Source organism: Pelobates fuscus, chromosome 2 (genome assembly GCF_036172605.1).
Source record: "Pelobates fuscus isolate aPelFus1 chromosome 2, aPelFus1.pri, whole genome shotgun sequence".
Lineage (NCBI taxonomy): Eukaryota > Metazoa > Chordata > Amphibia > Anura > Pelobatidae > Pelobates > Pelobates fuscus.
The window spans coordinates 371,253,332-371,265,670 of NC_086318.1; the positions used below are offsets into that span (position 1 = coordinate 371,253,332).

Sequence of the window (12,339 nt, forward strand, 5' to 3'; positions counted from 1 at the left end):
ATTGTAAACTGTAATTTTAAAAGTGGTCTACAGATTATTGGCTTGCAATGTGAGACCACTGGGCCAGCAACAACCAAGACGTATTGACCATGTCTGCAAATCCAACACGGTTATAGAGAAAGAACCCTATGGGTGATGTGTAAAGAGCAATTATGTTCCAGGATCACAAGTTTTTGGCGTTACAGCCAATGTTCATGCAAAGAAAGACACCAGATTACCGGTATGTCAATTCTCATTTATTGGTCAGCATTACTTTTAAGGCATTAATTGTTGTTTGAGTACCCGGCAGCGATACAGTTCTTCCAAGTCTTCAGATTAGAAAAGCGAAAGAAGATGAAGAGCAGAAAAAATAAAAAAGTTGCACTTTAGAGTATCAATATAAAAAGCACACCATCCCATCAGGAAATAGTAATGCAAGGCATATGTACACTTTATGCTAGACTTGGTATAAACACTGCTACATGTGCATTACATTTACCACATTTTTTTCTACCAGCTGCGGTTTTGGGGGTTATTAAATATTTTGATAAAAGCAGTGGTTCTAAAGCTCTATAATCAAAACCACCATTTTGCCATCATGCTACTTCAGGGGTCCCCACTCCCAGCGATGGAAAAAGATGCACTATATTAATTTAGGCCCTAGGCAACTGCCCACTATAAACCAGTAACTACGGCAGTCCTGCCTTCACAAATACACATTGTCCAGTGGGGAATCAAATGCTGATTTTATTTTGATTTTTAAATTACAGTAGAAGGAGGTATACATTAAAAAAAAAAACACGTATATATATTGATCTTTGCAGTGTGTACGTACTGCACTGCTGGATAAAATTCAAATGGCTTTCTGATAATATGACTTTCCTGGTAGGTGCCCGACTGCACACTAGTGCGCCCAAGGTGTCATGGGATGATTGACATTAATCCCCCCCCCCAATTGTAAGAAGCCAAACCATATTAGAACAGTCTGACTTTTTAAATGATGCCCACTGGGTACTGTTCCCACCTCCACTACCTCAGTTTGAGAGCCAGATGTTTGTTAGTGTTTTGCAGTGCTGGGCTAGCTTACTGGCTAAGAACATCAGGTGGCTGCCCTCAGCCAATGAGCCAAGACCTCAGCCATTCAAACAGCTTCTGTCTGTGGAGACAGGGATGGGCAAATAGTAGTCCTCACTTAAGAAGTTAAAACATTGTTTAACAGGTTAAACCCCGTTTGACTAAATTAGGGTGGTGCCAGAGTGATGTACTGGTTATGGTTTGCAGAGTGTTATATTTTTTGCCATTTGCCCCCTCAATTCCATAACTTTTAACCCAGACCCTCACTCCTAGCTTTCTCCTGCTCTTACTTTGAAAGTCACGTCATTCCTCTACCCACCAATTGTACCCCTACTGGCTGAACTACCAACCAAGTTTGATCTTATTTGCCAATTCATGACAAACTTCCAGTGTTTACCTTCTTTGATAATATTATCAGTGTACATGAAACTGCATTTTCATTAATCCGTGTAATAATACTCTTGATAAGGGAGTAGTTATACAATAAATGTTACCTAAATAAGGTTGGGGGGGGGGAGCGAGAGAGTGCGCGAGAATAGAAAAGAAAGCTGGCTTAAACAATAGTTAAGCAAAAGTAAAAATCCAATGCGTTCGTCCATTTAAAAGATAAAATAAAATAAAATATGTAATAAACATGTGGATGTGATCTTAAAGTGTGTCTGTTAATCATAAACCATAGTATGGCTTATTCTCCTTCATAGCCATTTGGTGTCCAAACGACCCATGTGATGCAGCCCTTGGGAGGGTGGATTGTAATGAGCCAAAATGGAGATTTAAATGGAGTCCACTCATCAGCTTAACCCCTTAAGGACACATGACATGTGTGACATGTCATGATTCCCTTTTATTCCAGAAGTTTGGTCCTTAATGGGTTAAGAAAGAGCCTCTATACAATAAGTCTAAATTCTCCAGAATTCCACTTCAAACTATTATAGACAGACCCTATAGAAAGAGGCATGATGGGAAAATGTGGCTCCATTAATTGTCTTCGTGCTCCCCTCTCACCCCCACCCCCCTTGTAGTTTTCGTTTCTCTGTTTAATTTGCTCACTTGCTTTTCTACCCCCATATATAGCCTTTGTCTTTAACCCCATGATACCTTCTCTATCCTCACTAAATGAAGTGAATTGAAAAGAAGGACTTGGCAGTAAGAAATCACTGTGATTCAGGCACACAGCCTACACCATTCCACACATAGGAATGTGTGTGTATAAACATATATATTTAAGGATTTAACAAAAGTACAGTTGGGATAAATCTTTCACAGACAAGAGGCTAGGGAAAAAACAAAAAAAACTACATCACGCTCTAAATTTAGGGGACTAAAAAAAAAAATAGCAGGGTAAAAAAAAAAAAGAAAAATATTTTAAAGTGTGGCGGATGCGTGGAATTGAATTCAAAAAAGAAAGAAAAAAAATAGAGAAAGTATTTGAGGCAATGACTGGCAAACTTTGGTCCTCCAATTACGGTGTTGGGCTACAGCTATAATTGTGGTGACTTGACCGCTAAATGGCAAAGGATGACGGAAGTTAAGTCTAACAACAACAAATCGCACCAATGATGTCTATCTTTAAGGGAACATAATGCTTTACAGGAAACAGAGGTAAACAAAGAAATATAATTTCTGCTCCAATTTAAAGAGGCAGGAAAAAGAACAAAATACACAATACAAGATGGGTGTGCCACTAAAGCATGTGTAGGCACCTCACACACTGCTCTTCAAATCCACACATAACACAGTCTACTTTGTGGGATCCTGAAACGGACAGTCTACTAATACAGGGTGGGCCAAAACTCAGAGTAAGATTTGACAGGTGAATAACTTATGAAGGTCACAAAAGAACAATGAGCCAGAGAAAACAATTAATTTATTCATCAACTCATCATGTCTGACTAAGGTCATTTTCACTTATTTGGCTTTGTTAATAAGCAAAACTGACATTTCTGGGGTACAAAAGATCCACAGATAATTCTTCAGCGCCAATTGCACCATCTGGTGCGGGGTGAAATTCAAGAGCTTGAAAACATTAACTAATGTTATAAGCAATGCAATCCAATCAGAAGAGCCTGACTTTGCGAGGGGGTCATTTAAAAGCCGTCATCGTCCGTACCTAGTCAAATAAATCTCCATACGTTAAGCATTCATGGTGTCTAATATCATTGAAATAGGTCCATTAAGGCTACACTATAGTAACCCAAAACCACTTCATCTCACTGAAGTTGAATGGGTGCAGTGTCCCAGTCCAATGTAGTCCTGCAACGTAAATCATTGCAGTTTTTTAAAAACTGAAATAATTACAGTGCAGGACTAAGACTGCCTCTAGTGGCTGTCAAATCAAAAATATTGAAGAGGGGGAGTGGGGGGGGGGGGAAGAAAAAAAAATGGGAGTTTACTCATTTAAAAGTACACTATAGTACCGCAACTATGTTTTGGCTTTTGCATAAGCTTGATATGTCATACTGTTGCATGTCTATCAGTGCAAAAATAAAGAATAAAAAAAAAAAAAGTACACTGTAGTCACCAGGATCACTTAAATCAGCTTAAATGTAGTGGTTCTGGTGTCATTAGCTTGTCCCTGCAGGCTTTGTACTGTAAACATTTATATTACTGTCAAGGAACACCAGTCACTCAGACGGCCACTAGAGATGCTTCCTGGGTCAGTGCTGTACAGTTTGCAGAACGGACGCTCAGCTTCTCCACGCTGTGCATGGAGGTGCTGAATATTCCCCATAGAGATGCATTTATTCAATGCATCTCTAAGAGGAGATGCAGTGCGGAGTTTCACTGCACATGCACAATAGCCTACCAGTGCTTTCCACTACACACACACACACACTTAAAGGGACATTCTAGGCAACTGTAGTCGTAGGTGCAAGGAGTCTGTCGAGGCAGCTCCACTGGTTTTCGTCGAAGCGTTTGAGAAGTTTGGCAAAAACAGGGCTAGTCCAGCGAGCACATCAGTCAACGTTAGCTCTCTCATCCCATCACTGTAAACCAGATGTGGCCAGATTTTCACCGTATTAATATCCGTGGAAGCAAAGCTTTATGTGCAGTAACAGCCTGGCATTGTCAAACCATTGAGAAGAATTGCACCCAATGGCAATAAACTGTAGCTGTATAGAGCGTAGGGTGTGCATACGTTCATTTCTGATATCATAGAGAAGAACAAGACTTGAATAGTCCCTTTCCCCATAAATGTTCTATTAGGGTTATTCTCTAAACACTGAATTGTAGTTAACTAAAAATCAAATTACGAAACAATAAACAAAATCATGTTCCAAAGAGATTCCGATAGTGAATTACATCATACTCCATTTGCTTTTATGATATTTTTGCACATGGTCAAGAATTTGGGTTACTTTTCTCTTAAAGTATCTCCGTTCCATTCAGTTCTTCCCTGAACCGTACGGATTGGTGGTTTTTAAAGTAGAACAGACAATGCAGTGGTTTAAAATAGATCAATCAGGACTCAGCAATGATACAATCGGGGGGGGGGGGGGGGGGGGGGGGGAGGGTTAAACTGGCCATGGTAAGACAATGGTGGCACTGAGAACAGGACTTATTAGGGTCCCTCTTGGTTAAATGTATTTACATTAACTATCATTTGGTTTGTGGTTTTACAGGAACCTAAAACCCACAGGTGGCAGTGCATTGATTCTATCAGCAGGATTGTCCAGTGTTTGCGAGAAAATAACACACTGAAATGCAGATCAAAAAAAAAATATAAGAACTGTAATTTGAAAGGTTAAACCAGATAGATTACTAGTAGCATTGTCTTATACAAAACACTTCCTTTCCTACTCTTTGTAGACACTGGTGGCAAAAATCTTACAGCCCAACCACGATTACTGGGTCCACCAATCCCTTGTTGGTCCTCACGACTACAAAATAAAATAAATATTAAAAACGCAAACACACCACACTGCAAAAGAATGGTTTGAAAACTATGGCTGTGCTCTAAAGTAACCTTTGACATACAGAAGCCTCTTTTTTTTTTTTTTAATCCACACTATTTTTTATTTTAAACCATATGTAACATTATAGACACTCTCTCTCTCACAATCATTCACCATAAAAAAAAATAATAGAATTCCTAACAAGTACGCATATTTATAATTTTATTTATTTATGTTAAACATGTTTATGTTTTACCCAGATTGAATAGCAACTTCTCCCCCAAAGTCAATAAATATTAATGCAGCTTATAAATGATTTTTTTAAAAATTATATATAAAATAAATCCTACAATGTTTTTTTCTATTCACCACCCTACCAACATTAAAAGGTGCATTACTGTTTTCTTTTTCCTAATTTAAAAAGTGTTTTATTTCCATCCAGCCTTACAAATTATTAACTTCCACAACATAGAAGAAAATGATTTCCTTCCATTAGTTAATATAAAGGCTACATCAGCAAGCAGCATACTTTATCAGAAAAATGTGTCATTATTAGCTTATAAATCCATTTAGCAATCACCACAATTAACCCCTTGGCTTTCAAACTGCTCAGCCAAGCAGCAGACAGGAACAAGCTGTGATTTAAAAATGGCAATCGTTAAACGTTCATGACAAAATTGGCATGGATTCTAGTTTGTCCCTGCTTAGTGTGATTGTTAACTAACCACACAAAAAAAAAACTAAAATTACAATACATCTCTAATACATATAATATTTCAGGATCATTACAAAAAGTATAAAACAATTTATTAATGAGTATCAGCAATACAGCAGCCCAAAGTAACAGCAGTAACTCTTCCATTGCCAGAAAGCAAAGACAATTAATATGTCTAATTTAAAGTTCAAATTAAAAAGTATATCACTGAGTCCCAGCACAGGTAATTATTGATATTTCATATTTACTATGATGAAGCCATGTGACTAAATGATGTCTTATCACACATTGTAGCCCACCAAGGGTTAATACTAATACACATATCAGTTATTTCAAGTAACCATTACTGGAATGATTGCACCATCCACGAGTTAATAAGCATTCTAAAAGACTAAAAAGGAGAATTTCTCAGTTTACAGAAATTAAAGTCTGAACATCAACAGGTATTGTGCTTCACAGCAAAAACAAACAGCCTCCTGTAACACGGGAGGGAGAAACAGGGCATTTATCACCTGGATATTTGGGGGAATGATCCAGAACAGTCTGGGGGGCTGTGAAACCGACTGATATAGGTAGACACAATGTAAAACAAACAATCAGCATGATAAAAACACACACACCCTGGGGGGGAAGTGAGGCGGCAGCATTGTATAACATTATAATAACAGTGGGCTGGTGAGTTACCTGTCTGCCCCGCTCTCTAGGTGGGATCATAGAGAGACCTGCAAACACACGGTCATCCTTTAGTGAGGCAGAGCACCCCAGGGTGGAGGGCTCCTTGCACAGGCTTGTTGGGACTCTGGGTTACAGACAGAAAAAGCTGCCTTGGCCCCTCCTATGGGATCCAACTAATCTTCCACAGCGGCACAGGAGAAAGGGAAGGGGGCAGGCTGAACTCTCCTAAAGCGAGGCTGGGAACCTTTTGTCATCATCATCATCATCTCCTCCTCCTCCTAACTCCCCATCTCCCTCTCATCTCCACCAGGAGCTCTGGAGACCTGATCCAACTGTTATCTGACACCTACTCCTCCCCCATGCAGCACCCATGCCACTGCCACCCTGTGCTGGATTGGAGCATTTCATGGTGAATCCACGTTTTAAAGAATAGCAAGTTGACTTTTGTCAGTCTGTTGACTCTTTTGTTATTGTGCAAAGCTCCCAGCCATGGTCCAACAGGAACAGGGCAAACAGTTAATTCTAGGATGCAGAGAGAGACCTGGATCTTGTCACTACATGTGACTCAATGCTGTGTTTAAACTGCTTCTAAGATAAACAGTTCTACTGCCTGTGGTATGTGTGCATTATATTTGTAAATTAAATCTACCGTGGAATGCTGGGTTACTGTGTTACCTATAAACTCAGTTGTACACTCTGACACTTTAATTTCATTTTTTTCCCCCTGTAAGTTTTATTGTAAGGGACTCACTTGTTCTTAAACATTCAACACAGAAATCCTCTTTAACCCCTCCCTTACCTTATGTATTTAAAATATATATATATATATATATATACACACACATACATACATATATTAATATAAACATAGGATGCATGGTTGGTACATAAACACATGATAGAACAATAAATCTGCGTGCAGACTTTTTCCATAGAAAAAAAATCTTATTTATACAATTAAATATTACTTGACTGTAAGCTTGTTTGAGCAGGGTCCTCATCAACCTATTGTTCCTGTAACATTTTATAATTGTCTCATTTATTGTTAAATTTCTCCCTTCATTTATATTTTTGTAAAGCGCTGCGGAATAGTTGGCGCCATATAAATACCAATAATAATACCTCCGAACATTTCACATTGAGAAAGGGGGACTTACTAATAATAATTTATGCAACTAAAATCTAATTAAGAACATGAGCAATTTATCTTATTAGTACAGACTGATTTCTAAACACATTTATTGTAGTTTAAAGGGACACTATAGTCACTTGAACAACTTTAGCTTAATGAAGCCGTTTTAGTGTATAGAACATGCCCCTGCAGCCTCACTGCTCAATCCTCTGCCATTTAGGAGTTAAATCCCTTTGTTTATGAACCCTAGTCACACCTCCCTGCATGTGACTTGCACAGCCTTCCATAAGCACTTCCTGTAAAGAGAGCCCTATTTAGGCTCTTTTTTTTGCAAGTTCTGTTTAATTAAGATTTTCCTATCCCCTGCTATGTTAATAGCTTGCTAGACCCTGCAAGAGCCCCCTGTATGTGATTAAAGTTCAATTTAGAGATTGAGATAAAATTATTTAAGGTAAATTACATCTGTTTGAAAGTGAAACCAGTTTTTTTTTCATGCAGGCTCTGTCAATCATAGCCAGGGGTGGTGTGGCTAGGGCTGCATAAACAGAAACAAAGTGATTTAACTCCTAAATGACAGTGAATTGAGCAGTGAAATTGCAGGGGAATGATCTATACACTAAAACTGCTTTATTTAGCTAAAGTAATTTAGGTCACTATAGTGTTCCTTTAACCCCTTAAGGACACATGACATGTGTGGCATGTCATGATTCTCTTTTATTCCAGAAGTTTGGTCCTTAAGGGGTTAAAGACACGTTACTGTGAGTATTATTGTTGTGGAGCTCCATTATACAAACCATTAGACACACCAACAATATGGAGCTCCTAAAATAGTGGCATTAGGACAGAAAAGGACGGAGGGGTTTGGGCTCAAAATAGGGATTGAGCCTCCTAAATAGGGACACTTGGGAGTTATTACATTTTAGACTGACCACCATAACAAACTATACTAAGTGTACATTGGCTGTGAAAGTTCAGCTGATGCTCTCAGTCCATGTGGTGGCTTAGATCAGGAGAGCTAATAAGCCCATGGCTGCTGAGAGGAGGTGGGGACCAGCATAAGAAGTCAAACTGTTTTATAACTTTTTTCTCCCCGTGTGCCATGTAACTTAGTTAAGCCTCTGTTTCCCTCTACTTTGTCTTAAAGGAAGTGCTCTCAGAGAGCACAGAACTGCTTCCTGTCAGACCGGGTAGGGGAAATAGAGTCTCCTCTACTGCGTTCCGTGGCTCGGCCATGCTACATGATGTAACCGGCAGGAGGGTAGCAGTGTACACTATGCTCCCCTCCAGCTGGTCGTCTGGGCATTGCTCTCCCGGGGCAGGTGTGCCCTAGGCAGCTGCCTAATCTGCCTAGCGGTCACACCGGCCCTGCCTGAAGTCTCAGGCACAGTTCTTCTGTTTAGTGTTAAACAATTTTCAATGGTTTACCAAGAGTTCCCAGCAGCCCAATCCCTATGTGCTACTCGGGCTAACGGTCTCTCAGTCGGTATGTAGTGGTTATTGTGCCTAGACTGACCCTTTAATAATAGAAATTTCAGTCTACACAGTCAGTCATGCATCCTATATTTATGTTTATATATTCTATGAAACAATAAGTCATAGCAGTAATAATATTGCAACCCTACAGTACACATTTCTCTATTCAGTCCCAGTAAAGTAAAACCTACTTACCGCACCCCGACCCTGAGTAACAGATACATTTTAGAATCTCTGCAGACCTTCACACTCCTTCGTATCAGCCAGCCCAGCAATGTTGATGGTACACTTGACATTCTAAGAATGACCTAGTGGCACTGTCAAATTAGTGCTCAAATCTCCCACCTAAATACAACACCTGTACCTCCTCCTGGACACACTATGGTAATTGGTATATGTTAAACAGTTATATGTTCTCACAGGTAAATGATTGGACAAATGAAGTCATACATAATGTTGTGAACTCAAAAAAAAAAAAAAAAAAAGCTGTTGATTTAGTAAAAGTCTCAAATTCCAGTCCAGCTATCAAATACAAACAGTTTTTAACCTCTTGAGTACAGGCTGTCCATATTTTGGCAGTATTGGCAAGCCATCTATCATGAAATGATTCAGTAAAACTCTAAGTCTGCAGAGACAGTAGGTTGACCTACCTCAGTATTCCAAATAAGACTATCCTAATCCTTCCACAGTATTATGCATTCCCAAGTTAATGGCTTTAACTAATCAAGATGTGAAGCAGACAAGATAAGTCCAGTGTTTGGCAAATATTTGTCTATAGTCAAAGAGATCCTAACTGAAAACATTGCTGACTTTGGACATTCTCCCAACACCAGTATTGTGCCCTAAAATGTCAAATTCACTTTTATTTCCCAACAATTCACACTTGAAGAAGTCAATCACCATGTTAGTATAGAAAGTGCCTCACATTAGCACCAAGATGTGTCCATGCTCGACTCCAACTATATTGAAAATATAGTGTCATTGCAAATGTGCATGTCCGTGAGATCTAGTTTGTCCAGTCAAGTGTAACCTAAATTATGTCTTATACCATAGGATCCTGATTTCCATACAATTCAATGCAAATGGAGTAAAATTCTTGAGATGGTGTGTTTACAATCCTTTATTACCCTGGCTCATTTAACAGAGTTTCACTTTATTGTGTTGGAGACAATAGCTAGCAGAGAGAGCAAACAAATGTCTGGCACTGCTGTGAAGTCGTCAGTCTTGAAGTTTTTAGGGGCCAAGTGACCATCAATTTACCCTTAATTAGGGTCTTGCATGCAGAATCATGTCCTTTTAAGAATGCAGAATTTCTGATATATGTGAATGTACAATCTAATTCTATTTTTTTTGCTGGTAGTTACATTTCATTTTAAAGGGACACTATAGGCACCCAGGTGCCACAACCAGCGCCAAGGGACATCTGCGCTGGGATCAGGTTAGTAAAGGCAGGCTTTTTAACCCTTTATTGATCACCGCAGGGAGGTGGAAGGCAGAGGGAGCTACAGTATTTCCCTTTAAGTCAACGCATACATTGCACTGTGTTGCTAATAAAGTGTTCTTATACTGCTTAAAAAAACCTATTAAAATATTTAAAATCGGGGGACGGGGCCGGACCGCCGGACTGCACGGACGCAAAATGGAGTAGCTCCTGCAAAAGCCTCCGATTTTAGCCTCAAAACAACATCTTTAAGCTTACCTGACGCCTGGCTGCTGAACCCCGAAGTGAGAGGCCACCCTGGTCCTGAGGAGAGGCTTGCCGAGAGGTTTTAGTCCCTTGGAGGAGCGATCCAAGTCTCACGATGCGGACCGCTCGGGCGGTGAGCGGGGTGGACGGCCGCTGCCCAGCTATCCTGCCCACCAGCGGTAAAGCAGACACCCGGGGCTAGGCGGGTCCGGCCACGTTTACCCCCCCCCTCTGGGCCGGCGGGGGTGATCCCGGTCCCCACCCTGATACCCATCGGACCACCATAACGCTAGCGCTCGGAGAGGTGTCAGAGAAGGCCCAGCGCACAAGCCGCTTCTAAAATGGCGGAGACCTCGTGGCAGGCGACCCTGACGACAGCGGGGAGCACCCACCTCTCCGGTTGGCCCATGAACAGCCTAATGACCCAGACAGAGCAGGAACCGGCAGCAAAGGAAAACGAGCCACAGAGCAGACCTAGGGAAGAACTAGCACGATATGACAACTTACCTACCAAACCACGCTGCACACAGTGAAGGAGCAGAAACACACAGCCTGACCACTAATGGTAACCATGATTCCTGGAACCTTACCCAGTCTGAGACAAGCGTCGGACCGTTCCACACATAAAGGGACTGTGCACAATGCAGTGTCTGCCGAGCTTCATGCACCAACAGTCATGCTGCACAAAGGCTGGTCTCCTGACAGGCAAACACCCTCGCCTGGCTGACATGGGACTCGCCTGGGGGGGATGCTTCACAGGCTAAACATAAATGCTCGGGCTGTTTCTTAGAGGTGCACATGTTTTCTCACCTGGATCACACAGGATTCACATGGGGTGGTAATTTTTAGCGTCGAAGCACAATCTCCATAGTTGACGCTGCATTTATATTTTATTTTCCTCTTTTTACCAAGCGCCAAAAGCTTGTTTACTTTATGATTTTCAATATGCAACTTACATATTATACTATGAGCAAACGAATACTCAAATATGTCACTCGAATGTCCAGCCTTAAACGCTCATGACACACAAAAAAAAAAAAAAAAAAAATATTTAAAATCACATTATACATTTTACGGCTAACCTGCCGTGTCCTTTTCTTGTAAGAGTACATCTAGTAAAGCTGTTAAAAATTAGATTTTGGGCCAGCGGCCATACTGTGAGGACGCATCTTCCTCGAGCTCCGAGAACCGCAAAAATAAAAAGCATCTCAACTCGGTAATTTAACTGCAGAACCCCGCAAAACGGTGCTACCGACAACGCTGAAGGCATGGGACGACGCACTAAAAAATGTAAAGCTGATCGGCCCCACACAATGGCAGATATCGGCGAACTGCTGAGAAGGCCGCAAGTCGCGGGACGACCAGAAATGGCGCCAATGTCCGACGGAATATCCTCCAGCGACGAACACTCGGCAGACGGGGTGGACTACTACACTAAGGTACCTACCAGACCTGTACCCCCCAAGCCGTCACCGGCCGCGAAACCTCCAGTAACGGAGGACACGCTGCGGAGCCTACTAGATGAGCTACGCCGCAACATAGCGACTGACATAGGGCAGTTCAGGGAGGAAATCAATGGAGTTTCAGCACGTCTGCAACACACTGAACTGAACTCCGCGGACCACGAGAACCGCATACTAACACTAGAGCGACAAGTGACGGCCCTACAACAAAGCCAGACACAAGCCAAAGAAACTCTAGCAGTCCT

The 12,339-nt window shown here is 41.1% G+C and overlaps 1 protein-coding gene across 2 annotated transcripts in view; it reads right to left on the reverse strand.

Moving 5' to 3' along the window:
* The window catches only part of NINL (ninein like), an 80,670-nt gene extending 74,135 nt beyond the window's left edge, over positions 1-6,535 (reverse strand). For both annotated transcript variants that reach the window (XM_063443709.1, XM_063443708.1), the window contains exon 1: positions 6,349-6,535. The gene's annotated coding sequence lies outside the window, so the exon portion shown is untranslated. The remainder of the gene's footprint in view (positions 1-6,348) is intronic.
* Between the last annotated feature and the right edge of the window lie 5,804 nt (positions 6,536-12,339).